Source organism: Phyllobates terribilis, unplaced genomic scaffold (genome assembly GCF_046119375.1).
Source record: "Phyllobates terribilis strain yellow unplaced genomic scaffold, ASM4611937v1 Scaffold_3__8_contigs__length_932513732, whole genome shotgun sequence".
In the NCBI taxonomy this organism is placed as follows: domain Eukaryota; kingdom Metazoa; phylum Chordata; class Amphibia; order Anura; family Dendrobatidae; genus Phyllobates; species Phyllobates terribilis.
This window is the reverse complement of record NW_027362763.1, coordinates 205,890,638-205,916,083: the sequence shown is the minus strand read 5'-3', so window position 1 is coordinate 205,916,083 and position 25,446 is coordinate 205,890,638. Positions and strand designations below refer to the sequence as shown.

The 25,446-nt window shown below is 42.3% G+C and overlaps 1 protein-coding gene across 3 annotated transcripts in view; it reads left to right on the top strand.

Annotated features, from left to right (window-relative positions):
* Nucleotides 1-4,649: 4,649 nt before the first annotated feature.
* Nucleotides 4,650-25,446, top strand: part of WDR33 (WD repeat domain 33) — a 115,550-nt gene continuing 94,753 nt past the window's right edge. The window contains exon 1 of one of the 3 annotated variants that reach the window (XM_073674587.1): nt 4,650-4,833. The gene's annotated coding sequence lies outside the window, so the exon portion shown is untranslated. Of the gene's footprint in view, nt 4,872-25,446 lie in introns of all 3 variants that reach the window. The other 2 variants (XM_073674586.1, XM_073674585.1) reach the window with 2 other exon arrangements.

The following is a 25,446-nucleotide window of genomic DNA, read 5'->3' as shown; positions in this document are numbered from 1 at the left end:
TGAGGGATGCATGGATTCCACTCAGTATCAGCAGATTCTTGACAATAATGTTCAAGAATCAGTGACAAAGTTGAAGTTACGCAGGGGATGGATCTTTCAGCAAGACAGTGATCCAAAACACCGCTCCAAATCTACTCAGGCATTCATGCAGAGGAACAATTACAATGTTCTGGAATGGCCATCCCAGTCCCCAGACCTGAATATCATTGAACATCTGTGGGATCATTTGAAGAGGGCTGTCCATGCTCGGCGACCATCAAACTTAACTGAACTGGAGTTGTTTTGTAAAGAGGAATGGTCAAAAATACCTCATCCAGGATCCAGGAAATCATTAAAAGCTACAGGAAGCGACTAGAGGCTGTTATTTTTGCAAAAGAAGGATCTACTAAATATTAATGTCACTTTTCTGGTGAGGTGCCCATACTTATGCACCTGTCAAATTTTGTTTGAATGCAGATTGCACATTTTCTGTTAGTACAATAAACCTCATTTCAAGGCAGAAACATTACTGTGTCCAACAGTTATTACATACATCAAACTGAAATAGCTGTTGCAAAAACACCAATTTTTATAAAACATTAAGCTTAAGATTAATAGGGGTGCCCAAACTTTTTCATATAACTGTAAGTCAAAATGAGGCTCAGTATTGTGTATGGCCTCCACGTGCCTGTATGACCTCCCTACAATGCCTGGGCATGCTCCTGATGAGGTTGCGGATGGTCTCCTGTGGGATCTCCTCCCAGACCTGGACTAAAGCATCCGCCAACTCCTGGACAGTCTGTGGTGCAACGTGACGTTGGTGGATGGAGCGAGACATGATGTCCCAGATGTGCTCAATCGGATTCAGGTCTGGGGAACAGGCGGGCCAGTCCATAGCTTCAATGCCTTCATCTTGCAGGAACTGCTGACACACTCCAGCCACATGAGGTCTGGCATTGTCCTGCATTAGGAGGAACCCAGGGCCAACCACACCAGCATATGATCTCACAAGAGGTCTGAGGATCTCATCTCGGTGCCTAATGGCAGTCATACCACCCTCATGGAGTCGGTTTCTAACCGTTTGTGCAGACACATGCACATTTGTGGCCTGCTAGAGGTCATTTTGCAGGGCTCTGGCAGTGCTCCTCCTGTTCCTCCTTCAACAAAGGCGGAGGTAGCAGTCCTGCTGCTGGGTTATTGCCCTCCTGCGGCCCCCTCCACTTCGCCTGGTGTACTAGCCTGTCTCCTGGTAGCGCCTCCAGCCTCTGGACACTGCGCTGACAGACACAGCAAACCTTCATAGCTCGCATTGATGTGCCATCCTGGATAAGCTGCACTACCTGAGCAACTTCTGTGGGTTGTAGAGTCCGTCTCATGTTACCACGAGTGTGAAAGCACAACCAACATTCAAAAGTGACCAAAACATCAGCCAGAAAACATTGGTACTGAGATGTGGTCTGTGGTCCCCACCTGCAGAAGCACTCCTTTATTGAGGGTGTCTTGATAATTACCAATAATTTCTATCTATTGTCTATTCCATTTGCACAACAGCATGTGAAATTGATTGTCAATCAGTGTTGCTTCCTAAGTGGACAGTTTGATTTCACAGAAGTTTGATTTACTTGGAGTTATATTCTGTTGTTTAAGTATTCCGTTTATTTTTTTGAGCAGTGTAGATGTCATTATTCCTCTAGAGCTAATTTTATGGCTAAGCGGTCATGATCACCAATGGAATAATTCTGTTCTGTTGGGGAGAATGTCTAGGAGAAGAATCCATCTGAATGATTTTTTGATCCAGAGGAATTTTGTTAGAGAACTGCTCCTACATCAACAGCAGAGGCAACCCCTTCAAGGAAGAATGGCAAGTCGACATCAGCAGGGTGTAAGACTAGAGCAATGGAAAAATATGATTTAAGTTACTTGAACAGCAGAATCTGACCAGTTTTGAGAATTAGCAACCTTCCAAGTGACAGGAGTTTCCACTTGGGACTTGGGAGTAGTTTCTAATGAACTTGCGGTAATAGTTTGCAAAGCCGAACAATCTCTCTGGAGAGCTTTTAGACCAACGGTTGTGGCTGAATAGCTGAAACCTTATCTGGGCCCACACGTTTATCTTCATATGAGATGATATATCCGAGAAATGGAAGATCATGATATTCAGAGACATTTCTCCTGCTTGGTATAAGAATGATGGACGGAGTGAACATGAATATGGAGGACATCAAAACAAAGTGGACATGAATAAGGTGCGAGTCCAACTATCTCATATTTGCCAAGATCTTTGGGGCTGTATAAGTCCCGCTCCTTGTAATCCTGGAGACAACCTTAACCAACCCATGAACACTAATTTTTCGCAGGATTTGCATATACTCAGTATTCATGCTTCCAATGAGTCCCAGGAAATTTGTGACAGTTGGCAACTCTGCAATGTTATGGGTATGGCCAACTTTAGGCTAAGGTGCACACGCTGTGAGGATTCACAAGTTTGCAGTCACATAAAGTGGTTGCAGACCTGTACCCTATGGCCGGACAATCCCCTTCACAAAAAGCAATGTCTCAACATAACACCAAGATCTTCACACTACTTGACCAGTGTCGTCTTGTTGCTTTAGGGTGCTTTCACATTGCGTTTTTGTCCACGTTCATTGGTCCCGTTGGGGCTTGCATCCGAACCCCCCTCATGCAAAACAGGATTCGGACATATGCGCCAATGGGGCAATAGACTATAATGGTGCCGACAGAGTCAACGTGAGCGCTGATGTGCATCATTTTCAGGCATATATGCCTACTGGAGGTGGACACGCAGACACAATCTACAACATCTGAGTGTCCATCTCCAGTAGATGTAGACGTCTGAAAATGAAGTACGGCTGAGCGCACGATGATTCTGTCAGCACCATTAAAGTCTATGGCCCCACTGATCTGTCAGGATATATACCACGAGTACTGCCTGCTATACCTAGCAAAATGAGTCCTAGCAGCAGAGGAGGGGAGAGGAAGACCTGGCCATAATTTTTTTCCCTTTGCTTGGTCTGCAAAAAAATTACCCTTACTGAGTACTACATTTTTTATCTTGATTTCTTTTAGTGTTTCTTAAAGCCCTAAATTTGCCATTTGAAATTACTTTAGTTTTGTGCTATGTCTGTGATCTGCTTTTTTTCAACAACATTAAACAACTGAATGAACATCCTCCGAGCCCGGTGATTCCATAATTTTTGTCAGGGGGTTGTACATTTACTTGGCAGGATTTGTCCGTGTACCCTGTATGACTGAGACATATTTCTTGCACACACTCCCCCATAAGGACGCCTTGGGGTTGTGATGTTTGTTACTGTGCATTAATATCTGTCCAGCAGCTTTGGTTATCATGCTTTAGGAGTGGGTTGGACCATTATTTGTATATGCTTTGGTGTATTCTGTTTATATGTAATTGTTTATCCTACAATATTATATCAAGCTTTTGGGACATGGTCTTTTCGGTCATTAGTTTTTAAATGTTTTTAATGTTTTCACGTGTGTGCACTGATCTTTCGTGAATACATTTGTATGCTTTTGGCTATTTAGTGTGCATATCCCCTTTTTGCATTGTTTCTTTCCTCTCTCCCTTGAAATATTGCCTCGTTTTTAATGCAGGATAAAGCACCCACATTTTGATCTATGTATATAAGATACCATAGTGGGTATTTGGTGCACCCCATCACGCCCGCTTTAAACACTGATGCGACCAAAGAACGTGGACAAAAATGCAATGTAAAAGCACCCTAAAGCAACAAGACGACACGGGTCAGGTAGTGTGAAGATCTTGGTGTTATGTTGAGACATTGCTTTTTGTGAAAGGGATTGTCCGACCATAGGGTACAGGTCTGCAGCCACTTTATGTGATTGCAGACTTGTGAATCATCACAGCGCGTGCACTGTGAGACTTCTTTAGTGCCAGGAACAGGTAGTCACATGACCACACGTATGTGATTTGCATACTTTCAGTCACATTCAGACTAGACGTGTCCGGCCTCACTCAGAACACTTGCATTGAGCGAGGCCGCACACGTCTAGTTGGCACGTGACTGCATATATGGAAAACATATACTTGCGGTCACGCGTCTTCCACTCCCAACACTGGAGAATCCTCACAGCGACAAGCGTGTGCGATGTGAGGATTCACAAGTATGCAGCCATATAGAGTAACTGCAGGCTTGTACCCTACCGCCGGACAACCCCTGTAAGTGTCTAAGGGTTTACATTATGAGAAATCACCAACCTGTCTGCAATTTGGGTATTTCTTTTATATTTTCTTACAGCACGAAAATCGATGGGTAACTTATAACCCTTTGCAGTACCCTAATAGTTGTCATAGCGGTTGCTGTGCAGGATTGCACACAATGGGGCACATTTAGACATTTATGAGAGCTAATAAAGTGTCTTTGTTGCTTATAGCAACCAATCACAGCTTTCATTTGACCATAATTTAAAAAATATGAAAGCCGAGCTCTGATTGGTTGCTATGATAAATGAAGCCAATAAGGCTTTTCTCTCTGCACGTTATGTGCATTACGGAGAAGTCACCTACACACAGCGATCACTGTTTACAATCTGTGCGCAACGTCCTCTGTTTCCTTTGCAATAAAGTTTGTTACACACACAAAAAAAAAAAAGAAAAGAAGAGCGATGACGTAATCCGAAGCCGCTGGCTTTAGTCAGGGGAAGGGGCGGGCCGTCGTGTCACGTGATTAATGGCGGAGCGCGGCTTAGCACGGCCGAGGGGAGAGAAAGCTCGAGACAGAAACCGGAAGCGTAACGAGTGTCTTAGAGAGCCGCGTAGTCGTTAACGGAAAGGGGGTGATTAAGAAGGAGGAGGTGACGGAGGGCATTGTCCCTAGCTTCGTATGTATATAGTACGTCCGTGCATGGTGGATTGGGCAAACTGTAAACGGGCCTTCCCGCTACCGAGACAGAGGCGGCCGCGGCGGTTCTCCAGCGAGGCCGTGAAAAGCCCAGGGCTAAGTGTGTGGCTCCCCGCGGCCTCCTCCGTCTGGCTGTGCAGTGTGGGCCTGCGTACAGGCGGCTGCTACACACGGGGCGGCGGCCCGGCCTGCTGCTGGGTGACTCACAGGACACCGGAGGATGCAGCCATTGTGAGGTTCTGTATCGCATCTGTATGGTGGGAACTTATTCCTGATCACACGTGGAAAACGCCCGTCTGACACCGTGCAGCGAGCAGTCCTGCCGGTCACCGGGTCAGCTCGATCCATCACCAATAAACACCTCGCCTATAATCTTTACCCCTGAAAAGAATACGGTTCTGCAATTCTATAAACAGTCATGGCCATAAGTTGTGACAAATTTTGGTTTTCACAAGACTTGCTGCATTTAGTAGTTTTAGGTCTTGTAGTCAGATGCTTCTGTGATTACAGCAGTACAATCATCAGCATTTCACAAGTTTTTAATTAAGTTTATATAAAGACTCTTTTATAGTGTTGACCCTTATTTTTCAAAACTTCTGTGATTCTCCCGGCAGCCGGATGTTGGCTTCTGGCCACATCCTGACTGATGACCGTTTATCACAATTTCTGTGTTAGTCACCCACTTTTTGAGGGTTGTCTGCAGGTGCTCAATGGCATTGAGATCTGGGGAGTTTCCTGGCCATGTACCCAAAACTTGAATGTTTTGCTCACCGAGACACATCACTTTTGCCTTGTGAAATGGTGCTCCTTCATGCCCCAAAGCGGTGTTCATTAAATTGCTCCTGAATGTTTAGATACCATTGTTCATGGCAGTATTCTTAGGTAAAATCATGAGTGAGCCCACTCCATGGATGAAAAGCTTCCACCCCACACATGAGTGGTCTCAGGATACCTTACTGTTGACATGACAGAAGACTCGTGCTAGGGCTCCAGTTTTCTTCTTTGGGCAATCCTTCCAGACTTTCAAAACAGTCTGAAGGGGGCTACCCAGTCCTCTACAGTCCAGTCACTGTACTCAGTCTGTCTACCTTTTTTTTTTTTTTGGTGTGAAGGGTCATCTTTGCTGCCTCTTTACACCCAGCCAACCTCCAAAATCCTTGGTCTCAGGGTGTATGCTGATGCTCTGACATCTGCCTTATTCCATTCCTGAGCAAGCTTTGCATTGGTTGTGAACAAATCCTGTAGCTGATTTAAGGGCCCTTGGGCCCCTAAGGATTTTTGCAAATTCCTTACGTTGCTTTTTCTGCCTGTGAGCGGCGCTATCGCTGGCTGCTCACAAGCACCCCGTGACCCCGCTCTGACGTCACAACAAGTGAGGCGTGACTCATCGTTGGGTCCCCGCGGTGGCTGCTGGGTTGCTTTCCCAATGAATGGGGAGAGGCAGAGCGTGTGGTGGATGCCAGGTGTGATGCGGGGGGTGTAACCCCGCCTGCAGCCTGGCATCCACCTGGAACCAGGAAGATTGTGACCCCTGGCTGCTGCCAGCACTTGTTGTGACATCAGCGGATGTCAGAGCCGGCTGCAGCCGGGGGTCACGTGATGCCTGCGAGCGGCCAGTGATAGCGCCGCTCACAGGCAGTATCTGCAATGTAAGGTAATTACAGAAATCCTTAGAGGCCCGGGGGAATACATTGGGGGGGTAATATAAAGTACTGGACAACCCCTTTAACTGCATATGTCTCCTTGGAGATCGCTTTTGTTAGAAGACAATGATTTCAAGCACCAGCCCCCTTTTTAAAGCAACCAGTCTGTTCTCAATCAGCATTACCAGTGATCTCACCTGCCCTGTCTTCATTAACACGTTCTCCTGTGCTAACCAGAACATAATTGAAATTCAGTGCAAATGGGGTTATTGTAATAAAGTTAAAAAAGTTGTCCACTGCTTCTTTTCTTCACCCCCCCCCACTCCCAATGTATCCCCCAGGGCCCCTAAGACTTATTGTAAAGACCTTCTGTTGCTGATAGCGCTGCTCACAGGCATTATTGGTGGCCGCTCACAGGCATAACGTGACCCCGTGCTGATGTCACGACAAGTGAGGTGTGACTCATCGCTGGGGTCCCCGCGGTGGCTGCTGGGTTGTGGGCGTGTTAACCCCCCTCCCCGCCGTCACCCAGCATCCACCACGTGCTTTCATTGGGGAGAGTCAGAGCGCGCGGTAGATGCCGGGTGTGATGCTGAAGGGGGGTAACCCCGCCCACAGCCTGGCATCCACCGTGGAACCAGGAAGATCGTGGCCCCCGGCTGCTGCCAGCACTTGTCGTGACATCAGTGGATATCAGAGCTGGCTGCAGCCAGGGGTCACGTGATGCCTGTGAGCGGCCAGTGATATCGCTGCTCACAGGCATTATCTGCAACAGAAGGTATTTACAAGAAGTCTTAGGGGCCCCGGGGGGATACATAGGGGGGCGGGGGAATATAATATAATTGACAACCCCTTTAATTTTCATGGTAACCAATGCTTTTACAGTTAATCCGATTACTTTTCATATCAATCTAGTTATTGCCAATTGGCGCTATAAAAACTGAAGCCGCAAACTGAGAACCAAAATTTGTGTGTGGCTCAACTTTTGGCCACAACTGTTACTTGCTAATGTATTTTCTTTAGTAAAAACCCCAACTGATGCCTTTTATCCCTGTCTCCTTCCATTGGCCATGACAGAAGGGGGTTGAACTGAGCCAAGCAAGCAGTCACCTTACACCTCACCCAGATGTCTGTGATTCTTGCATGTCTTTTATCCAAATTTTTCATTGATACAACATGTACCCATTATAATCTATGGGATTATTTTCATGTCTGCATTTTTATATTTTTATTTTTTTCTGACTGAGTGGTCTACAAAAAATTACTGCAGTGTCTGGTTTTGATCATAAACGGAATCAAAATTATGCATTGAATTCTATGTGCCTGTGAAAATCACGGACAGCACACTGACAGCGGCATCGGCATGCAGTCAGTGTTCTGTTACTGATTTAACCATGGATAGAAAATTTACAATTTATTAATCAGTGAAAATCACTGATGGTAAAAACTCACACTGACAAAACACTGATGAAAATTGGATCAAAAATGCTGGTGAACGGTCTTGTTTTTCCATATGAGAAAAATTATAGATGTCTGAATGAGGCTTAAAACACTGGTCTCCTGCCTGAACAGAACCAGAAATTAAGCCACTGGAGTCCAGGGTGAGGGGAAGCATCAATTGAGCTTTAATAATTTGTAAATTATGTGGAATTGCAGAGATTTAATCTAAACATATTTTATCAGTGAACAGCTTCTAGGGCAACCTGTCAGCCACTGAATGGCTGCTCCAAATTGGACTGAAAGTGATGTCATGACCAACAGTTACTGGTTGGCTGCAGGTTAAGGTAACTGATGGTTATTACATCATTACTTGCAGTCCATCAGACGGTTAGAGCGGTAGTAGTAAAGCGGGAGGCGGATTCCACTTTACAAGCAAGGCTTGGAGACTTTAAGAGCAGCAGAAAGCTCCTTTACTGAAATCCTGGCAGACTCCCTCATTACAAATGGGTGTGTTCTACTATGACATCCTATTGTGTTTCAGAGGAAGCACAGCTTGATGAGCAGCTGATCTCGGGCAGAAGTGTCTCCTGAGTGGTTTCTTCCAGCTTCTCTTGGTTGTACTTGATTGACAGGTCTCTCCTGATTGGTCTCTATGGGGAGACCTGTCAGTCGAGCTGGGCAGAGAGGAAGCTCCCTCTAGTTCCGAACAGCTAACACTGATCAATGGGCAACTTCAAAACCAGTTTAAAAATGCCTGTGTTAATGACTAAGGTGGCAGTATAACCAAGAACATTACGTTTTATTCCATCATGCTTTGTATTCTAAAAATATGCCAACTGCACCAGGTTTTCATCAGTGTACCCTTTACTTTGCTCTAGAATGACTACCGATCCTTTTTTGACATATCAAGTAGGTTATAGTCTCGGATATATGATGCTATAAGCTGTCACCCAAGAGCAAATGTGAACATTTACTGACAAACCAAGGACCCCCTCAACCACCCACTTTGCATCTAATTAACAATTCCTTGCTATACATACTGTACTTTTTAGAAACTTTTTTTTTTTATATTTAATTTTCTCTTGTAGAAATGGTTCTTAATTGTCCTTTGTCTGCTAGCAGGTTCTACCTAATTCCTTAGTATCGCCATACTTCCAATGATATCTATTTTTATATAGTGGCAATATATTCCGCAGCTTTTTAGAGGTACATGTAACAACAATATCAGACCTATAGAGTAACACATTTCACCAGTTCAAGGATGAGTGCCATGCTCGTAAGAGCTTACTATCTGTAAGAAAATAAGTATGACACCAAATGTAAAAAGATCTTGTATTTAGAGATAGGAGAGTCGATTCACAGGACTCCAGTCCACCGGCCAGGTCCGTTATCGGTGATCGCTGTATGGAAGGCCAGCTATTCTTACCTCTTGATGTTCCTGGCTCTTCTTTTGATTAGACTGGTTGGTGAAGCATCATCATTGTAGCAGGGACACACATACGACGTCCTACGAGCCCTGGTTAATCAAGAGGTGCCTAGAGGTAAGGCGAATTTGCAGGCTCTTGTCCAGCGGTCACAGATTACTGACCTGCTCGATGGATCGGGGTCCTGAAAATCCATTCTCCCATTGCTAGTTGTTTTATATCTTTAGAATATATAAGGTATTCAAGTAAAGCTGCATGAACCAGTCACCAGCAAGTATCTGTATATGTCCCGATAGGAAGCTATAGAGTGCATAGTGTGTGGTAAAAGATGATAGAAAGACCAGATACTCAGAACAGTTAGATTGGGTCAACTGTGATGCCTGTCTAAAGAGATGTTTGTAGGTCACACTTACAGAGGACCTGTCACCAGCTGCTGCTGTGAGTATTGTTTTTTTCCTTTTTGTATCAGTGGCCATACAGTTCCAAGGCTGTGGACACTGGGAATTAACTGGATTATCTTGGGTAGTGTATTAGAGAGAACTGGTGCAGCACAAAAGTCTTGGTGGCGCGTCTGGGAGGACTAGATTATGCAGGATGTTAGTATTTAGATCATTAGAATAGAATGTATGGTTAGGGAGGTAGATAGAAATGAGGGAGGACATGTAGGACGGTGCAGCACTGTGGAGACCTCTTTGGTTAAGTGTAATAAGTTTGTGTTGCGCTCTGTATTGGATAGGTAACCAGTGCAATGACTGGCACAGGTTGGACAGAAATGAGCCTGGCTGCTGTATTCAGGATAACGTGGAGAGTTTATTGAATGAAATAACAATTAGTGAGTTTTAGAAGTAAAACACAGATTAACTTGTACGTAGTTACGGAAAGTTATTGCCGTTTCAAAGGTAAGAAAAGGTTGTGTTTTTGAGGTGCAGGTAACATGAGCGGGTGATTGATTGGATATAGGTTGTGGAGAAAAGATTTCAGTCAAATATATCCCCAAGACAAGAGTGAGCGTGCTGCCTGAGAATTAAGATGGTTGCATACACAAATGGGAATATCATGTGTGGGTAGGTCAGTAGAGGGTGAAAACACCAAGGCCGATTTGGAAAGCTTCAATTTCATATAGAAGAGAGGTCTTGATGTTGGGAGACAGCGGACAGACAATCACTGGTATCTTGTAGTAGGGTGTGGGGTGATGCCAGGAGTAGATGTTTCATAATTGGGTGTGCTCAACATACAGTTGCTGCTGAAAACAAAATCTGCTTGTGGTTTGTCCAATAAGGATTGTGTAGAGGGAAAAGAGGCACTTCTGATTGAGGGGAAACCCTAAGTAAGTAACAGTCGGAAGTGTAACAGCCAGGGAATGATGCTTTGAAAAAGCAGTCAGAGAGATGGGAGGAAAACCAAGACAGATCATTATTCTTAAAGGTGTTGGCCACCTCATGGGGTATTTTTATTTTAAATGCACTTGTTTTTGTCTAAAAATACATTTTGCAATTGTGTTTTATTACAAATTTTGCACAGCTTTGCTTTGACAGACTTTTCCTGCACATTCAACCTTTAATATAGTCCATGGCCATAAATCAGCTGAGCGGAGATCAGAAAGGCAGATAAAGTTACAAACATTTCTAGAAGACTTCTGATAGGACACAACCTAGTTTTCATTAGATTCCATCAGAAGCTGCTTCAAAGAAGTGACATGCACTTTTCCAAACCTAAAGGAGGGAAAAAAAGATTAAAAGACTGAACATATAAATAGCACAGTAGTTTTACAGTAGAAATGAATAGGAAGAGTCTTTCAAGCAACTTAATTTTTTTTTCAGTTTTCCTAAAAACAAAACAAAAACAACTCTACCCCCTGTGCTCACATTTTTATTTTATACTCTGCTGGATAACTAGTACTTCCCTCGCATTATATCTCCCTGAATAGTTGTTTCTCAGAAGTTTCATTACTTTTAGCAGTTAAGGGCAGCACAATATATTTTTAGTCACATCTGGTGTGATTGTTAGGCTATGTACACATGTTGCGTTTTTTCTTCAGGCAAAACCTGCTCTCTTGGCAGTAAAGGAGCTGTTTACAAAAAGCAGGTTTTTTTCTGCGTTTTTCAGGCTCCCAATGTTCAGCTATGCTTCTACCACAGAAGCATGAACACAGGTTACCAATGGAAGACATACAAATGCTTCTCACTAAATTAGAATATCATCAAAAAGTTAATTTATTTCAGTTCTTCAATATAAAAAGTGATATATATTATATAGTCATTACAGAGTGATCTATTTCAAGTGTTTATTTCTGTTAATGTTGATTATTATGGCTTACAGCCAATGAAAACACAAAAGTCATTATCTCAGTAAATTCAAATAATTAACAAAACACCTGCAAAGGCTTCCTAAGCGTTTAAAAAAGTCCATTAGTCTGTTTCAGTAGGCTTCACAATCATGGGGAACACTGTTGACTTGACATATGTCCAGAAGGCAGCCATTGACGCACTCCACAAGGTCCCAGAGCTCCAATTTTCATTAGGAAATCAAGGTCCCAGAGTCTGGAGGAAGAGTGGAGAGGCCACAATCCAAGCTGCTTGAGGTCTAGTGTGAAGTTTCCACAATCAGTGATGGTTTGGGGAGCCATGTCATCTGCTGGTGTAGGTCCACTGTGTTTTATCAAGACCAAAGTCAGCGCAGCTGTCTAATAGGAAATTTTAGAGCACTTCATGCTTCCCTCTGCCGACAAGCTTTTTGGAGATGGAAACTTCATTCTCCAGCAGGACTTGGCCCCTGTCCACACTGCCAAAAGTACCAATACCTGGTTTAAAAACAACAGCATCACTGTGCTTGATTGGCCAGGAAACTCGCCTGACCTTACCCCATAGAGAATCTATGGAGTATTGTCAAGAGGAAGATGAGACACCAGACCCAACAATGCAGATGAGCTGAAGGCTGCTATCAAAGCAACATGGGCTTCCATAACACCTCAGCAGTGCCACAGGCTGATCGTCTCCATGCCACGCCGCATTGATGCAGTAATTGATGCAAAAGGAGCCCCGACCAAGTATTGAGTGCATTTACTGAACATACATTTCAGTAGGCCAACATTTTGGATTTTAAAAACGTTTTTCAAGCTGTTATCTCAGTAAATTAGAATACTTTATCATCATAATCATCAACATTAACAGAAATAAACACTTGAAATAGATCACTCTGTTTGTAATGACTCTTTATAAAACATGCGTTTTCACTTTTTGTATTAAAGAATTGAAATAAATTAACTTTGATATTCTAATTTAGTGAGATGCACCTGTATGTGAAACCATAAAACCATTTTTTGGAGAGAAAAAAAAGCCACCTGAGCAAATTATTTAGTGGAAAAAGATTGTCTGAAAAAAGTGACTTTTCTGAACAAAAAAGTTCATGAGTTCATGAAAAAATACACAATTACAAATGTAACAGCAGGGGGGAAGTTAATTGGTCAGGAATAGTTTACCTAAGACATTGGTAGAGCATGGAGTTTGTAGGATAATGTTTACTTTCACACTTTGGTAAGCCCATGAGTTTACCAGGCATTGTATAGTTTGACACCTTGGTCTGCGAATGTTTACTTTCAACACCTCACTAATTTAATTAAACTGTACTAATCCTAAACTGCCATTCTCAGGTGATGAGACCAAGATATTATGGTTTAAACTTTGGAAAATATTTAAAATAAATGTTTCACATACTGCTGTACATGCTTTTTTTCCATTAAAACCCCAACAAAACCAGATACCTGCAGTTTTTGCACTTACTCATTGCTTTCAATGGGTGAAAAAACCCTGAAAGGGACATGCAGCAGTTTTAAAAAAACGCAGCAGTTTTCCAATTCAGTCAAGAAAAAGAACCAGTGTGTGTGCTTGAGATTTCTGAAATCTCATAGCTGTTGTTGGTACTGTACAAGACAGCTTAAAATTTGCATAAAAAAAACACGCAGCAAATAATAATAATAAAAAAAAAAAGCACAACTTGTGAACATGGCCATACAGTTTCCTTATAGGTTATCGGTTGCTGTTTCATATTGTGGTATTTTGTATAAGCTTTGTTAACATTTATGTTGAGAGATTCTGTCCCCTGGATTTCTTGCTGATATTTTCAGATATGAAGTTTAGCGTATCCTCTAGCATTATTCTTACTGTTAAACTTTCCAACATTTCCAACATCCCAGTGGACTTTATTATAATTAATGGGTCTTGCTGGGATTCTCCGCATACATTTTGTGTAGCGGTCATGTCTGTTCCTAGAATGAATTCAGTCTGTGATGTGTTGCTTTTCTTTTGTGCTTTATTTTCTGCTTACTGTGTCAGTTGCATTCAGTTTGAACAAAATCCCATAGTGAATGGTCATTTGTTTGCGTCCATCGTTTACCATGCACAGAAAAGTTTAAAGTTGCTCATTAAATTCTGGTATTGCTTTGTGACTCACTATCTTTCATATTTGTCACATGTTATAATACGTGTTTTATGCTAAATACAGTGTAAAATCTTTTTTAAAGTATATGGGCACCTTTGGGGCATTTTTTTCCCCATACTTAAAGGCAATCAGTTTGTAGGACTTTCAGTAATAATCCAGAGTTTGTGCAGGATAAGGAAGAATGAAACCTCTCAAGATTCCTATTTCATCAGCTACCTGCCTAACTTGGGGAAGTGGCTACAGGGAGAAAATGAACTTCTATCCTTCCTGCAGCCACTTTCTTCTTCTCATCGGGGCAGTGCAAGGAACAGTAAGGCTATGTTCACACTCGTTGTGTGTTGCTGCATATTTTGCAGCAGATTTTTATGCAAATTTTCAGCTGCATCTAGCAGTACCAGCAAAGTCTTTGTTCACATATGTTGCCTTTTGTTGCGTATCTTTTGCCTTGCTTGCATATTTGGAAAATAGAGCATGTCACCTCTTTCAGCATTTCTGCAGCAGAAAACACCTGCGTTTTTGCTGCGTTTTATCAACCATAGGAAGTAATGGGTGGTCAAAAATACGCGGCAAAGGCGCACTTTTTTTACGCAGCTGTTTTCCTGCCAGAGAAAAGTTAGCAGCAGAAAAAAACGCAACGTGTGTGAACATAGCCTTACAGTAAGCACCTTCTGTAATCACTCCCCAGCTTGTTCTGCTCATACATTTGGCGCTCTCATGCTGCAGATCAGGCTTATATCAAAATACCCGGGAGTGATAACAGGCGTGTTCAGTATAGTGAGCGGTGACTATAACCTCCCCAATGACTGCAAGTGAGTGGCTACAGGAAGGAGTTTATTGTCTCCCTGTAGCTGCTGCAAGCAGGCATGATTTTTAACCCTAATTTCCTATAGCTTAACCCTATATCTGCAGGTAAATGGCATTTATGAACATGACCAGTTCCCTTTAAAGGCCCCGTCACACTTAGCGACGCTGCAACGATCCCGACAACGATACGACCTGTCAGGGATCGTTGCTGCGTCGCTATGTGGTCGCTGGTGAGCTGTCAAACAGGCAGGCTCACCAACAATCATGGGAGCAGCGACATCGTGGAAAAAATCTTTCCACGATGTCCTGCTCCTGGTTACCAGCCTGCTGAAGCAGGAGCAGGCTGGTAACCATAATAAACATCGGGTTACTAGGGGCACACGCGCACATAGTAACCCGCTGTTTATCATGGTTACCACTCTGCTACAATGAGCAGGAGGTTACCGCTCACTTTAGCAGGCTCGTAACCATGATAAACAACGGGTTACTAGGTGCGTGTGTGCCCCTAGTAACCCGATGTTTATCATGGTTACCAGCCTGATCGCTGCTCCCGCTGGTCACACACAGCGATGTGTGCTGACCAGCTGGAAAGCAACGACCAAAAAATGGTCCAGGACACTTTGCAGCGATCAGCGACCTCACAGCAGGGGCCTGATCGCTGCAAAGTGTCACACATAGCGACATCGCTGGTGAGGTCGCTGTTGCGTCACCAAAACCGTGACACAGCAGCGATCTCGCTATGTGAGACGGTGGCTTAACCCTTTCACAACCTTGGGATTTTTCGTTTTTGCATTTTTGTTTTTTTGCTCCCCTTGTTCCCAGAGCCATAGCGTTTTTATTTTTTGGTCAATATGGCCATGTGAGGGCTTATTTTTTGTTTTACCATATCGTGTACGGGAAAACGGGAAAAAAATTCCAAGTGCGGTGAAATTGCAAAAAAAGTGCAATACCACAGTTGTTTTTTATTTATTTTTTTACCACGTTCACTGAATGCTAAAACTGACCTGCCATTCTTATTCTCCAGGTCATTACGAGTTCGTAGACACCAAACATGTATAGGTTATTTTTTAAGTGGTGGAAAAAAAATTCCAAAATTTGGTAAAATAAAAATAGCGCCATTTTTCAGGATCCGGGGCTGGGTGAGGGCTTATTATTTGCGCGCCGGGCTGACGTTTTTATTGATAACATTTTGGGGTGGATCCGATGTTTTGATCGCCCGTTATTGCATTTTATTGCAATTTTGCGGCGACCAAAAAACGTAATTCTGGCGTTTAGAATTTTTTTCTCTTTACGCCTTTTACCGATCGGATTAATCCTTTTTTTATATTGATAGATCGGGCGATTCTGAACGCGGCGATACCAAATATGTCTATGTAGGTTTTTTTTTTTATTTTGAAAGGGGGGTGATTTAAACTTTTATATTTTTTTACATTTTTTTAATATTTTTAAAAACTTTTTTTTTTCACTTTTTGCTTGCTTCTATAGTCTCCATAGGAGACTAGAAGCGGCACTTGTCTGATCGCCTCTGCTACATAGAGGTGATCAGCAGATCCCCTGTATGTAACATAAATGGTCCTGTGCTATGAGCGCCGACCAGCTCATGACAACTGCAGGCGTCTGCTGCAGACCCTGGGTTGTCATGCCCACCCATCGGTGACCCGCTATCACGTGACGGGGTTGGCGATGGGCGGGGCTTAGGACGCGCTTCCCGGAAGCGTGCATTAAATGCTGCTGTCGGAGATTGATAGCGGCATTTAACATGTTAACAGCCGCGGGTGGATCTCGATTCCACCCGCGGCTGTTGCGGGCACATGTCAGCTGTAAGAATCAGCTGACATGTGATCGGTTCAGTGCGGGCTCACCGCCGGAGCCCTCACTGAACCGGGGGATTATAGCCTGTGTGTACTAATACGTCACAGGCTGTAAAGGGGTTAAGCAATCCATTGTGCCATTACTGGGGAAAAAAAAAAAGCACTACTTTATTCCATATGTCATTTTCTTTGGGCATGCTGGAGCCTTCCAACCTAGCGCCACCGCTTTCTCCTTGGCTGATAGCTCACTAGCTACACAACCTGTGATCTGTCAGTCAGGAGAAGGTGGTGATAGAACTGGATGGGCAGAAACTCAGGGGTACTTAAGCCTCGTTTGCATAAAACATCATTTTTTTTCCACTAATGGAGCAATGGATGGTTTAAATTATTCCCATCTCCAAGATCCTATCCCAATATGTAGTAGGTGTAATAATAATCATATTAACAAATGCCTCCAATTAGTATAGTAGTATAGTTTTTCTGATTCGCTATGTCTTTCCCCATGTGCAGGCATTACAGGACCTTATGTATCCATGGTTACGACCACTAGCAGCTAGCTGTTTAACGGTCACTATATCGGTATTTGTAACCATAGATACCTAGTCCTGCAATGCCTGCACATGGGGAAAGACATAGCGAATCAGAAAAACTATACTACATTTCTAATTGGAGGTATTAGCTAATATTATTACACCTACTACATATTGGGATAGGATCTTGGGAATACCCCTTTAAGTGAAAGTATAATATTGTCTTGGGCCTCATTCAGACATCAGTGAATCACGTTCATGTGCTATCCATACTTTTTGCAGACAGAACACGTACCTGTTATAGGCTATGATGCTTTTCAGGTCTGTTTTTTTTGTTTAGTTTTTTTATTTTCTATTTTTGGAATGTCCACAAAAAAATAGTCCTTTCTGATTTTAGTTAGAATCACAGATCAAAATCATCAATACAAATCTATGGGTTAATGAAAACCACTGGCAGCACACTTTGCCAACCATGTGTTGCCCCTTAACATTGCAATGGGTAGGAAAAGCTTTGCATATGATAAAAAAAAATCACTGATGGTAAAATATGACAGTGACAAAACACTGATGGCGATCTGATCCAAAAAACACTTGAAAATTGGGCTTTTTTGCATGAGCAAAATTACTGGTGTTTGAATGAAGACTTGGGTTTCCAAAACCTACATGCCCATATATCAAATCAGAGATTTGGGGGGTGAATTGTTATTACAAACTCCCTTCTAAAGAGTTAATCCTGGGCCGCACACTTCCACATCAGGTGGTGAGCCTTTATGTGAAAATGAGCTGTGCTGGAATAACCCTTTAATTGTATTAATGTTTGTAACTAGCTTTTGCCATCACTAGCTTTTTGATGCCACTTGTAGTGTGTGTGTGTGTGTGTTCGTTTGTTCAAAATCTTAAACATTGTAGGTATATAAAAGCATGCATGTAACATAGTAACATAGTTTGTAAAGCCGAATAAAGACTTGCGTCCATCAAGTTCGACCTGTTAGTTCTGTAATTGCTAAAGTTGATCCAGAGGAGGGCAAAAACCCCAAATGATTTAGCCAATCTTCACCTGAGGAAAAATTCCCTCCCGACTCTGAAACCAGCAGTCAGAATAAATCCCTGTATCAACCTACTATTTTATATTATTTTTAAGTATATGCTGAAATCTGCCTGGTATCTAGAAATGCATCCAGTCCCCGCTTGAACTTGTTTAGTGAATCTGACATTACCGTCTCCTCACTCAGTGAATTCCATATTCTCACTGCTCTTACCGTAAAGAACCCCTTCCTATGCTGGTGCTGAAACCTTTTCTCTTCCAGTCTTAGTGAATGCCCTCTTGTTACCGTAATATCCCTCCTTTTGAACAAATCCCGGGCAAGATCTCTATACTGTCCCCTAACATATTTGTACACATTTATTATGTCCCCCCCCTCAACCTTCTCTTTTCCAGGCTGAATAGTCCTAGTTTTGCCAACCTCTCTGGGTATTGCAGTCCCTCCATTCCCTTTATTAATTTTGTTGCCCTCCTTTGTACCTTTTCAAGCTCATTTATATCCTTTCTATATATTGGGGCCCATAACTGAGCACAGTATTCCAAGTGTGGTCTGACCAGTGCTTTGTACAGTGGAAGAACAATGTTCTCATCCTTTGCAGCTATACCTCTTCTGATACATCCCATTACCCTGTTTGCCCTTACAGCAGCGGCCTGACTTTGGGCACTCCAATTTAGTTTGCTATCAATCAAGATGCCCAAGTCCTTCTCCATCTCTGAATTCCCCAATGATTTCCCATTCAGTGAGTACTGGTGACTTCCATTTTTCCTTCCCATATGTATGACCTTACATTTCTCCTCGTTAAACCTCATTTGCCATTTAATGCTCCACCTACCCAGCTTATCCAAATCCCTCTGTAGGTCTGCACTGTCCTCTTTTGTATTAATTGTTTTACATAACTTTGTGTCATCTGCAAATATTGATATTTTACTATTTATCCCGTTGACTATGTCGTTAATAAAGATATTAAATAACATTGGGCCTAGTACAGACCCCTGTGGTACCCCACTAGTGACGCTTATCCAATCTGAGAATATTCCATTTATAACTACCCTCTGCCTTCTATCCTTTAGCCAGTTAGCTACCCACTTGCAGACATTTTCCCCCAGCCCCATCATTCTCATTTTGTATACCAACCTATTATGTGGCACGCTATCGAACGCTTTTGAGAAGTCGAGATACACGAATGCATTCGAATGCAACGCTGTGTCAAAATTTCAAAGCAATCGGTGAAGAAGTTTCAGAGATTTAAGATTTTGAATAAACGAACATTTACATTTTTATTTATATAGATAGATACACGGGGTGCAATTTCCCATGCAAATTCCATGGTGAACGTTGCTGGAAAATCCTCATGTAAACCATGTATATAACCTGATCTGTAGGCCTGTTGAGACGTCATACTGTAACATATGTTATGTCAGGCCTACAAATCACCCAGCTTTGTTTTGTCTGTGCTCCACTGACACTTCAGAAGCAAAGCTACATCAGTGACATGAGGGTTTACAGTTCAGGACAGCAGCACAATAATCCTGCTGATCCAAACCCACCAGGAGTCCTTGGTAAGATGTAAGCTTGAGGCATGAGTGGTGCTTTCCTGAAAGTCAATCATCAGAACAACCCTTTAAGACCATGGCAAAGCTGCTTGCTGATGCACAGGGTTTTTTTCTGGTCAGAACATATATATTTTTTTTCTTTACATGGAAGAACACTTGGAACCATGTATAAAAAGTGATGCAACTGCCTGCTTCAAATCCCATCAAAGATTTTTTTATGGGGCCAGACGACTGACAGCCACTCTAGGATCTTTCAGGACTTTTTCTGAAACAAAGTCTTTGATCTTTGTCACGTGCTTGGGATTATTGTCCTATTGGAAGGTCCAATCACGCTTTAGCGCTCTCCCATGGTTGATTTAATCCATCATGAATGCCACACACTGCAGATATACAGTGCCAGCAAAGCAACCCCAGAGTACCACCGAACCATCACAATGCCTTACTGTAGCCAAGGTGTTCTTTTCCGTATATGATTCATTCGTCCTCCTCCAGACATACTGCTGATCCTATAGTCCAAAAAAGTTAGTTTTGTTTCACAGAAGCAGATTCCAAAACTTGTGGTTTCTTTTCTGGTTTTGAGAATTTTAGAGACCACTTTTCTTCTGCTTTTCAGTTAGTCATGTGCATGTCTGACTAGTCTCCAGCACAGCTTTGTCCTCGTATCTTTTATAGTTTATCTGAAACGCTGCAGCGTTTGAGTCAAACATACCTCGATGAGATCATGCAATCTGTGTCTGACTCGTGGATCGGGTAGCATGCATCAGCTGTCAGGTTCACTTAAAAAAAGGTGCATAGCAGAGGTGTTTGCATTCTCCTGAGAATTGGGATGTATTGCCCAACCTCCCCTGCTGTACTGATTAAAGGGAATCGGTCACCCCCTGGGACCTATCAGACCTCTAATATGGGCATACAGGTGATAGAAATGTAAATCTATACATATCGGTATGGCCCATAGCAGAGGTCTGCTTGCTTTGAGCTATCTTTTTATAAAATCCTTTCTCCTATGCTTGGCGCCTGGGGGACGCCAAGAAATCCCCGTCTACCTACTTAATTTAAATATTCCCCTCCCCTGCACGTCACAGGGCCTTGTGACGTGCAGTCTAGATCTGCAGATCCTGCGCATGCGTAATGCTCCTCTAACGCAAGGAGCATGTGTTTTTTTCTCTCAGCCCTATTTAACACTACTGGGCTGAGAGAAAAAAAACACCCTCCTTGCGTTATAGGCGCGGGGTCTGCAGATCTAGACTGCACGTCACTGGGCCCTGTGATAGGGGCCAGGGGGTGACAGGTTCCCTTTAAGAAGGTGGTAGTAGTGGCACTGGGCATTCTGATGAAATGGATTGTCCGCCCCCTGCTCCTGTGGCTGTATCACTGCAATGTGAGTAACTACAGGCTGCTGAGGGGAGGTGCTTTAGCTTATAAATCACACCCCTCATCCACACTTCTTGCTCTGTCTATCACTAGAGATCGAGTTTGCCTAAGGGCTCATGCATTTGACCACATTTTTGGTCCGAGTGCGATCCTACACATTGGATTGCCCTTGGACCAATGTTATGAACTTGTGCACGACCCCATAGAATTTTTTTTTCCTCTCCTTCGGACTGGCTCGCATCATGCCTGAGTTTGATCTGATATTTGGTTCACACTCAGCCTTGCAAGTTAATGAGTGCGTGGAAACCATCGGGCTGTACGCAGATGACATCTAAATGCAGTCCGATTTATCATGGAGAATGGAGAAGATGGAGACATTTTTTTTTTCTTCTCTTATAATGATCACATTCAGATCAAACTTTGATCAGAGTGAGATTGGGCTAATCTGCCCAATTCTCTCAAATGAGAGAATATAAGCAGGTGGAACCCTAGCCTAACAATGGGCTGTGATCAGCAGAGTCAGAAGAAGCCCCCTGGTGGCCAGCACTTTAAGGTGTTTGTTTTTTTTTTTAATTTGTAAATTGAATTGTTTTCAAGCCAGTATCCATTAACCTTAGGTTAGTCGCACCAAAATACTTAAACTACTTAATACATAAACCTTGCTGTGGCACACGTAGTCGACGCCACGTCTCGCCATGCACTGATGAGGAAGGGGAGCCCAAGCTTAGGAAGCTACCGAAACAAAGTTACCTACCACACTTGTGGGAATATGATGAAAACAAAATCTCTTGAAGTCCTATGGACCCCACGCAACTACTTAAAGGTTTAATAAACAAGTTTTTAGACAGGACCGTTCCATTTTAATGTTTTGGACCACTTACTTGTGACAACACCTGATTTGCTAATCTGTGCCCTTATGAGGGCTTCTAATGAGGGGGTTAAATAATTCTGAACATGCAGTAGTTATTAAGTGTCATTTTGTATTGAATTTGGAGAAACCATTTGTTAGGTTTCTCAGCTATATGAATTATTCTTGTTTTGGTTTATTGCAAACACAAAGTGTGTGTACATATTGATAAGGCCTAATTCAAATGTCCATATTGCATGTACATGTTGTGTCCATGGCTTATCACACACAAAACCTGTACCCATTATAGTCTATGGGACAGTGCACATGTTCATGTTTTTTTTTTTCACGGACAGTGTGTCTGTGCCAAAACTCAGACGTGTTTTGTTATTTTAGGTATTGCAGGCAACAGTACCACTACAAGTCGGTGAAATCACGGACTGCACATGGGTGTCATCAGTGTGCTGTCTGTGATTAACACTGCAAAGGATAGGAGAAGCTTTGTAACTTATTTATCCATCTGTTGAAAACGCTGATTTTAAAAGCTGGCACTTGGATCCAAAACACTGATCACACTCGCACCATTTTTTTCCTGTCCACTTTTAAATACGGACGACTGAATGAGGCCCAAGTCTAATTTATAATGTGGGTTGAATAATTTTGATTGCAACTATATGTACAATTGGTATAGCCATAGAATTAATGTTTACATAATATTTTGAAGTCTATTGTTCATGCTATAAGAGCACTTTCCATGTTTTGTGTTCTTCTCTATAGTTTGTAAATGTAAGTTTTGAGTAGAAATAATTTTATGCAGATTATGACTCCAAAGCGTGGATGGTAGAAGGCTAGCCAGAGTATATGCTAAGATCTATGGAAGCAGCCTAATCTTTCCAGCCTTTGGCAGAGACAAACTTGCAGATAGTATTAGTCTCCTTGCACACGGTGCATAGGCTGTATGGATGCACTTTAAGGAAAAAATATTTCTATCCATACCTTTTCAATATGTCACTTTTTTTTGGGACATCGCTCCGGCCCATTATATGCTATAAACACTGTATCGTGCAGTTGTAGGTCACAACATTAATGTGAACATGTCCTGGAGCATCTTGTGCCTACTGATTGGTAATTTATAATTGCCCCACAAGCTGCAAAGTTATTATGGTAAAAGACAGACTTGATAGGTAAATGCAGATTACAAATTTGCTCTTATGGCTGTGTGCCCACTTTGCGTTTTTCAAGCGTTTTTGCTGCGGAATTTACGCAGCGAAAACGCTTGGTAATACATGCCCCATGGTCCCCAATGATAATCTGCATGTGCTGTGCACATGCGGAAATTTCCGCTGCGGATTATCATTGCGGAAAAATCTGCAGCATGTCCATTATTTTTGCGGAAACGCGACGTAATTGCCGCCATTGACTTGCATTGAATCGCTTAATATCCGCATGACTACATGTGCAAATGCTGATATTAAGCGATTCAATGTGCGGATGGTACACGAGTCTGGTGAAGAAGAGACTCTCATCCAGACCTGGGTACCATAGTACCTGTGGGAAAAAAAAAAAAAAAAAAAAAAAAGATTAAAATAAAAAATATACATTATACTCACCTTCTGATGGCCTCCGGTCTCCTGTACGGTGCATCCTGGCCCCCCGGCAGCTCACAGTGGTGTAAAAGGACCTGCCATGACGACATCGGCGGTCGTGTGACCTGTCACGTGACTAAATGACGTCATGGAAGGTCCTTTTACACCACCGCGAGCCGTACAAGAGACCGGACGCACCGGAGAGAAGACCGCGGGCCATCAGAATGTGAGTATAATTGTTTTAATTATTTTTTACCATTTTTATTTATTTTTAACTATTACTTGGTCACACTATATAAATCCATGCCGGCTGCATGGATTTATATAGTGTGACCAAGTTGTCAAGCACTATCCAAGTGATGCTAAAATCGCTTGGAAAAGCGCTTGATAACCCGCATGCAGAAATGCATGCAAAAATGCTTGACAAACGCTTCTATCTGGCAGAAAAAACGCATGTAAAATCCGCATGCGTTTTACCTGCCAGGGAGAAGCAGAAAAAATAAGCAGCATTTCTGCATCGTGGGCACTTGGCCTTATGCTTTGTTCTTGGGACCAAATTCAGATGCACGTTGAGCATGGACTGTGCTCGTTTTTTCTGATCAGAGCTTGATGGCCTCATAGACATATAAAGATGTCAAGTCTTGGTCAGGAGACCCACGGCCGGTCCTTGCATCGCGGTTCATGCTCAGACCGTAATAAACACGCGCCACAATTTGGCCTATCGCGGTAGAAATGGTCATGCTGCTTTTTGCAAAGCAATGTGATTTCGGCACACAAATTAGCGCATCATGTGCACAGCACATCCCAATTCACATTGCTTTGCATGGCAGACTGTTTTACAAGCGTTTTCGCGGCTGTAAATACGCCGCAAAAACGCTACGTGGGCACATAGCCTTAGCATTAGACTTTTACCAGAGCTGAACCTGCCTGTTAGGTTCTGCGAGCTCGTCTCCAGGAGACGTTCATCGGTTGTCTTGACTCTGGCAACAGGTTTTCTCAAAGGAGCTCAGTCCTATTGAACATGTAATGCTATTAGTTTATCTTAACAGTATATGGGCAAATGCATAGGTTTTTAGGCCCTTCACTTTTTACTTTGTCAGTAGACATCCTGGGCAAATAAATAAATCAATAATTTTCTGGTAATTGAAGGGTTAAAAGGAGTATGTGAATATAAAATGACTGTTCAAACCAAGCACAGGCGCTTGGTGCACTCTTGATATGGCTGAACAGTTCAGTACACCTTTTATTTATTTGATTGATTTTTGAAGTAGAGAAGTTGAAAATTATGGTGCACACCATATTTGCACTGTAAATTTTCAACTTATCTCCTCTTGGAAATTTTGATTATTTATTAATATGTGAGTGAGTTTGGCCAGAAGAAAGTGAGACTTTTTCATTTCTAAAGACTAAATAGCAAAATTAGTTCAAATTTACACTGTTTGTAGCTTTCATGGAATTATTTTTGTTTTTAGGACTGCTCAAGATGTGCCAGATGTTTGTGTGTGTGTGTATATATATATATATATATATATATATATATATATATATATATATATATATATATATATATATATATATATATATATATATATATATATATATATATATTTCTACTTACTTTTTTGGTTGGACTGATGTATAAAATGTCCTTATTCAGCTCATTTGTAAACGTATACAGTAAGCCCCATGCTTTCTAGTAGCGGATGGAAGCAGAATGTAATGTTTTGAAAGCCTCTGGTTCTCAAGCCTAAATATAGTTTGCCGCAGTGGATACATGCATCCATATGTCTGATGTATAGATAAACCATTCACATGTATTCTCGGCATCCAGCTAATTTCACACATTGCGTAAAAAATAAGCTTGCAATTGTGTGGCAAACTGTGCTGTATGTAAATTTTTGCTGAAGATTTTACACATTGTATGAGCATTTTGTACTAAAAAAAAAGCTACAACAGATATAATATGCTGTGAATTAAAAGGAAAAAAATACAACATGCCATCAATCGACTATACTGTTTGCAAAATTCCAACAGTGTAATGAAACCTCAACTACATTTTTTGACTTCTCCTGCAGTT